The following is a 7,560-nucleotide window of genomic DNA, read 5'->3' on the forward strand; positions in this document are numbered from 1 at the left end:
CGATATCTGGTGACTGTGGGGGCCAGTTTAGTACAGTGAACTCATTGTCATGTTCAAGAAACCAATTTGAAATGATTCGACCTTTGTGACATGGTGCATTATCCTGCTGGAAGTAGCCATCAGAGGATGGGTACATGGTGGTCATAAAGGGATGGACATGGTCAGAAACAATGCTCAGGTAGGCCGTGGCATTTAAACGATGCCCAATTGGCACTAAGGGGCCTAAAGTGTGCCAAGAAAACATCCCCCACACCATTACACCACCACCACCAGCCTGCACAGTGGTAACAAGGCATGATTGATCCATGTTCTCATTCTGTTTACGCCAAATTCTGACTCTACCATCTGAATGTCTCAACAGAAATCGAGACTCATCAGACCAGGCAACATTTTTCCAGTCTTCAACTGTCCAATTTTGGTGAGCTTGTGCAAATTGTAGCCTCTTTTTCCTATTTGTAGTGGAGATGAGTGGTACCCGGTAGGGTCTTCTGCTGTTGTAGCCCATCCGCCTCAAGGTTGTACGTGTTGTGGCTTCACAAATGCTTTGCTTCATACCTCGGTTGTAACGAGTGGTTATTTCAGTCAAAGTTGCTCTTCTATCAGCTTGAATCAGTCGGCCCATTCTCCTCTGACCTCTAGCACCAACAAGGCATTTTCGCCCACAGGACTGCCGCATACTGGATGTTTTTCCCATTTCACACCATTCTTTGTAACCCCTAGAAATGGTTGTGCGTGAAAATCCCAGTAACTGAGCAGATTGTGAAATACTCAGACCGGCCCGTCTGGCACCAACAACCATGCCACGCTCAAAATTGCTTAAATCACCTTTCTTTCCCATTCAGACATTCAGTTTGGAGTTCAGGAGATTGTCTTGACCAGGACCACACCCCTAAATGCATTGAAGCAACTGCCATGTGATTGGTTGGTTAGATAATTGCATTAATGAGAAACTGAACAGGTGTTCCTAATAATCCTTTAGGTGAGTGTATAAGTGATCCAAGGATCCTGTCCAGTCTATTTTTAAATGTTCCCAAACTTTCAGCTTCTACCACATCACTGGGTAGTTTATTCCAGATTGTGACTACTCTCTGTGTAAAGAAATGTCTCCTGTTTTTTTTTCTGTTTTGAATGCCTCAAAGCCCAATTTCCATTTGTGTCCCCGGGCGCGTGTGTCCTTGCTGATCTGGAAAAGCTCCTCTGGTTTGATGTGGTTGATGCCTTTCATGATTTTGAAGACTTGGATCAAGTCCCCATGTAGTCTCCTCTGTTCCAGGGTGAAAAGGTTCAGTTCCCTCAGTCTCTCAGTAGGGGCCCTGTGGAGAAGTAGGCTCTCCGCTCTTCAGAGTTTTTTTAGACTTCAGTCTTCTCATAGAGCTTTTCTTCTCTTCGGAGGTAAGTGTACAGCAGGAGTTTCGCTAAGAGCCGGCTTCGGTCCCTCCATTGAGATCTGCTGTACATATCCTCTCTGCAGAGGTAAGTTTTTGTGCAGTAATTTTCTCACATATAGAGCTGGCTTTGGCTCCTCTACAGAGATCTACTGTGTAAATTACCTCTCTGTACCATCTTTCAGAATTAACTTGAGTGTGACGTCTGTCGACGTCGACGCATTGATATTGACCTCGACGTCCGTCGGGCTATCAGCGTCCCAGCTAGAGAGTAATTGGCTTCACCCCCCTCTATGCAGGCGCTCCATGCAGAGACTCTCCCCAAGATGGAGATCGCCGGCGAGCAGGCACTCACGTTCTCTACTTCTCCCCCAGATGCAATCCCCCATGGCATATACGCTGGTCTCCCCCTAGGAGGAGACGGGGGTTTCCACCACCTTGGGCGAAGGAGGAGGAGGATGAATTCAAACACTGCTGCGTCAAACGTCAAATGGGAGAGTTTGGACAGTAGCTATGGCCACCCAGCGCCAAATGCGATCTGAACAAGAGGAAATTGGTACAGGGCTGATGGAAGGTCTCCATTGCCTGCCCTTACAGGAGGAGATATCCATCCTCCTCAACATATCAATTACACCTAGTCAAACTTTCGGGACCACCGTCAACCTGAGCATAAACACTCAGCCAGGGTGAAGGAAACGGCGTCAAAGTAAGCCGACCTTCAACAGCTGAGAAGACAGCCGCGGTCGCGCCACTGGCCCTCCCCTAACAGCATACAGTGGTAAAAAAAAAAGAGTTACCAGCATACCAGAAGCCAGACACAGGCCAATTGTAAAAATAGTATTTTCAGCTGGAAGCCTAAGGGGAGAGGCTAGCCCTGCAACCCCCCTGGCTAAACTACAGGGAGAATGTTCTCAGAGACAGAAGACAATGAGCCATGGATACGCCCTCCGTTTCCACTCTGACCCTCCCCTAATCAGAGGAGTGGTGACCACTACTTTCGGATGCCCAGAAGGGCAAGAACTCTGGCTCAGGAGATTGCAGTAATGCAAGAGAAATTAGCTGTACGACAGGTGGACTGAGAGAACTCACGAGAGGGGTTCTGCTCACGGTACTTCCTAGTACTTCCCAAAGAAGGATGGAGGCTTTAGACCCATTCTCGATCGAGGGGTCTCAACATGTTCTGAGGTAAGAAACTTCCGCATGTTGACTGCACAGTGTGTCCTCCAGTCAGTCTGACTGGGCAACTGGTTCATATCAGGGACACCTACAGTGAGGGAAGAAAGTATTTGATCCCCTGCTGATTTTGTACGTTTGCCCACTGACAAAGAAATGATCAGTCTATAATTTTAATGGTAGGTGTATTTTAACAGTGAGAGACAGAATAACAACACAAAAATCCAGAAAAACGCTTTTCAAAAAAGTTATACATTGATTTGCATGTTAATGAGGGAAATAAGTATTTGACCCCTTCGACTTAGTACTTGGTGGCAAAACCCTTGTTGGCAATCACAGAGGTCAGACGTTTCTTGTAGTTGGCCACCAGGTTTGCACACATCTCAGGAGGGATTTTGTCCCACTCCTCTTTGCAGATCCTCTCCAAGTCATTAAGGTTTCGAGGCTGACGTTTGGCAACTCGAACCTTCAGCTCCCTCCACAGATTTTCTATGGGATTAAGGTCTGGAGACTGGCTAGGCCACTCCAGGACCTTAATGTGCTTCTTCTTGAGCCACTCCTTTGTTGCCTTGGCTGTGTGTTTTGGGTCATTGTCATGCTGGAATACTCATCCATGACCCATTGTCAATGCCCTGGCTGAGGGAAGGAGGTTCTCACCCAAGATTTGACGGTGCATGGCCCCGTGCATCGTCCCTTTGATGCGGTGCAGTTGTCCTGTCCCCTTAGCAGAAAAACACCCCCAAAGCATAATGTTTCCACCTCCATGTTTGACGGTGGGGATGGTGTTCTTGGGGTCATTCCTCCTCCTCCAAACACGGCGAGTTGAGTTGATGCCAAAGAGCTCGATTTTTGTCTAATCTTTAACACTTTCACCCAGTTCTCCTCTGAATCATTCAGATGTTCATTGGCAAACTTCAGACGGGCCTGTACATGTGCTTTCTTCAGCAGGGGGACCTTGCGGGCGCTGCAGGATTTCAGTCCTTCAGTCCTTCAATGTGTTACCCATTGTTTTCTTGGTGACTATGGTCCCAGCTGCCTTGAGATCATTAACAAGATCCTCCCGTGTAGTTCTGGGCTGATTCCTCACCGTTCTCATGATCATTGAAACTCCACGAGGTGAGATCTTGCATGGAGCCCCAGACCGAGGGAGACTGACAGTTATTTTGTGTTTCTTCCATTTGCAAATAATCGCACCAACTGTTGTCACCTTCTCACCAAGCTGCTTGGCGATGGTCTTGTAGCCCATTCCAGCCTTGTGTAGGTCTACACTCTTGTCCCTGACATCCTTGGACAGCTCTTTGGTCTTGGCCATGGTGGAGAGTTTGGAATCTGATTGATTGATTGCTTCTGTGGAAAGGTATCTATTATACAGGTAACGAGCTGAGATTAGGAGCACTCCCTTTAAGAGAGTGCTCCTAATCTCAGCTCATTACCTGTATAAAAGACACCTGGGAGCCAGAAATCTTGCTGATTGATAGGGGATCAAATACTTATTTCCCTCATTAACATGCAAATCAATTTATAACTTTTTTGAAATGCGTTTTTCTGGATTTTTTTGTTGTTATTCTGTCTCTCACTGTTAAAATACACCTACCGTTAAAATTATAGACTGATCATTTCTTTGTCAGTGGGCAAACATACAAAATCAGCAGGGGATCAAATACTTTTTTCCCTCACTGTACTTCCATGTCCCCATCCTCCCAATGCGTAGGATATATCTACGCTTCACCTTACAGGAACAAACGTACAAATTCTGCGTGCTGCAGTTCAGCCTCTCACTGGTGCCCTGCACGGATGCTTGGACGCAGTCCTGGCCCCCTCAGGTGACAACCTGGATGACTGGCCAATTGCAGACTCCAGGATACAGGTGGAGGAACACATGACAGAGGTCATGCAATATGTGACTACACTTGTTTTCAGTTCACACGAAGCAGAGCTCTCTCAAACCCACGAATTCGATGGTGTTCTTGGGAATGCTGTTCAACTCCTTAGCAATACTTGTCCTCCTTTTAGAGACAGGATCGAGTCACTGAAGTCTTGCCTCATGCAATGCAGAAGAGGCTAGACTTTCCGGCTAATTACTTTCAAAAGCTGTTTAAACTGTTGGTGGCCACCTTAAAAATCCTTTCCCTCAGACTCAGGACAATGCGTCCGCTACATCGCTGGGTAAACGCCCACAAGCTACACCCAGCAAGACACAAACACCACCCACTGACAGTGACCTCAGCGTGCTGGCAGGCACTGTCCTGGTGGAGATATCGGAACAATCTGTGCCTCGGCTCCCCCCTTGGATGCCCGCACAGACGAGAAGTCATCACCACAGATGCCTCCGGAACAGGCTGGGGTTCTGTGTCATTGTAAATTAAGACAAACGAATCCAATAAAAAGACAATACGTGGGTGAACATCACAGCAGCTCTACTTTAATGACATCTGTCCGTAAAAGATACAGTATTAATAAATAATATGGATAATGTGATTTTTTTTACATATTAACTTTATTTTTCACTTTGATTTAAATAATACAAGTGTATATGAGAAAAGGTCCTGAAATCATGTCCATGATGATGTTTACACTTGATATAAAACAACAAAAGTTTTTAAGATGGCTTGCATAATGACATCACATTTTATATTTATTATATATATATATTGTAGCTGCACTCTCACTTATTAGGTATGTATAGCCTTGATGAAAACACAGTGTTGAAACTCCTTGTTATTCAATAAAATGAAACTTTTGTAATACAATAGTCCTGTCTAAATACCTAATAAGTGAGAGTGTGGCTACAAAATAAATGTTTCATTACATATTTGTGCCTTATTTGGGCCAGCGCCTCATGGGAGTGAAGACGCTGCAGTGCATGGATGCTTTTAAATCATATTCATATATAATTTAATAACATAATGGGGAGTTTTGAGATTTAAACCCAGTCTCCTGCACCACAGTGCAATAGATTACATTATAACAGATGTGAGCACTACAGGGTTACATATTTGATATTGTTTATTTTGTTTTGTGTTTTATTATACAACTGTTTGGGATTATGTGTGTATGTGTGTGAACATTGAGTTTGCTAAGAAAACTCAAAATGGGCTAATATATAAATCCTGCAATGTTACCCTTTGTTAATAATGAATACAAATGAAAGTATTCTCCAGATATGTGCCTAAATAACATTTACTTTTGTTGGACGTGGTTTTATTCAAGATATAATTGAGGAACCATTAAAATATCTTGATAATTTATGGACAATAAAATAGATTAAAACATCAAATGAATTTCTTGTGTGCCCTCTTCATAAGGCTCACACACATGCACTTTCACTTTCAGTAAAATCACAATTTACTTTTACTTTTGTTACTTGAGTATTCTTGAAAGTATCTACTTTTTTTACTTTTACTGAAGTACTGTTTGAATGGGAGACTTTTTACTTTTACTGGAGTAAGTTTTTGATAGAATATTTTTAACTTACTCAAGTATGACTTTTTACTACTTTTTACACCTCTGACCAGTGGGAAGGGAGACTCCGCCCATCTATATGTAGCTTGCGTGACAGGCATGCCTGCTGCATGCTTGTAAACAGGGAACATGGCCTCGGGGCAGGTGAGTTTGCAGACACTCTGCTTGTTGGTTTGGGGGAATGTGGGCAGCACTGTTTTTAGCCTTTAGAAATCTGAGATGGGCTGGAGAAGTGAAGCCTACTACACCTGTATACTTGTTGATTCCACAAAGAACAATATTTGTATGGTACTTTTTGTATTGAAACAGGCTTATAAATTAAATGATCCTACTGCCATTGTGGAGAAACCTAAAATTAGTTTCCCAGGTTGCTGTGAACTCCCAATCTAAGCCCTGTGATATTTCATATGAAAACAGCAATCGACCATAAATAAGACCACAAATCTACCATTATCTCTTCAGTTACAAAAGCCTTTGACTGTAGTGCACGGGTAGATTTTGGAGTGCTGCACTAGTGTGTATGTGTGTAGTTATTCTACCACAACCAGCATGTTGTTGTTAAGAGCTGTTTATACAGCATTCAATCGGGTAAGAATGACTGCTTATTTTAACAAGTCAAACAACCACAATGGAGCATTGCCAAAAGAGACTTAACCCCTTGTGCTCCATGCAATAGATCTGTTGCCGGAAATGTCACACAAAGTAATACTGACAGTTATTCTCCCAGAAGCGCACTTGCCTTGTCACATTGCCTCCTGCAATAAAACATAGGATCTTCCTCAGTTTCCCACCTACACAGATACTTCTGTCTCCTGCTATAGTTCTGTAATTCAGTGAAATCTAGCCCCGTGTTGACATATCAGAGCAATTGACCAGGTCACATTGAGTGAATTGCCCCACACCACCCAGAGCCTGGCTGTGGACCAAAAGCAACAGTTTAACCACCAGCCAGAAAATGACAGGAAATGTGAACTCTCAGTATAAAAGCATATAAGAATATTTTACAAGAACAGCATAAAAAAGATGAAGCCTGAAATCACTGGACATGTATGTTATGAACATTTCTTGTTTAAATACTTACTCTGAGCAGGAGGTGTTGCCACATTATGACACCAACAGCCTGTTCAACATGTTATTTGTGTTTATCATTTTGAAATGTAACCTTAACTCTCTTAATAACTCTCACTGCAGTTCTGATTTTTCTTTGCATAGCTGAACAGCAAACACAGCCTATGTATACATTTAACTAACTACACAAAAAGCTTCCTAATAAAAAATAATACATCATAGACATAGAAGCACAAAGTGAATTTCGAAACAAAAACACACAAAATACTGTTAATTGAACTATGACTGTTAAACAACAGTGTCAAGCTTGTTCCACATATAGGTAATACAAATTATATCCATCAATTCATACATTCAATTTGATGAATTAAAAACAAATACAATAGCTCTTGCTGTGTCTTCTCTGCTCAGCTGTGTTGCAAGGGAAGTTGATTAAAAAGGAAAAGGTTTCAGTGTACATGGAGCTACCATG

Source organism: Amia ocellicauda, chromosome 23 (assembly GCF_036373705.1).
Source record: "Amia ocellicauda isolate fAmiCal2 chromosome 23, fAmiCal2.hap1, whole genome shotgun sequence".
Lineage (NCBI taxonomy): Eukaryota > Metazoa > Chordata > Actinopteri > Amiiformes > Amiidae > Amia > Amia ocellicauda.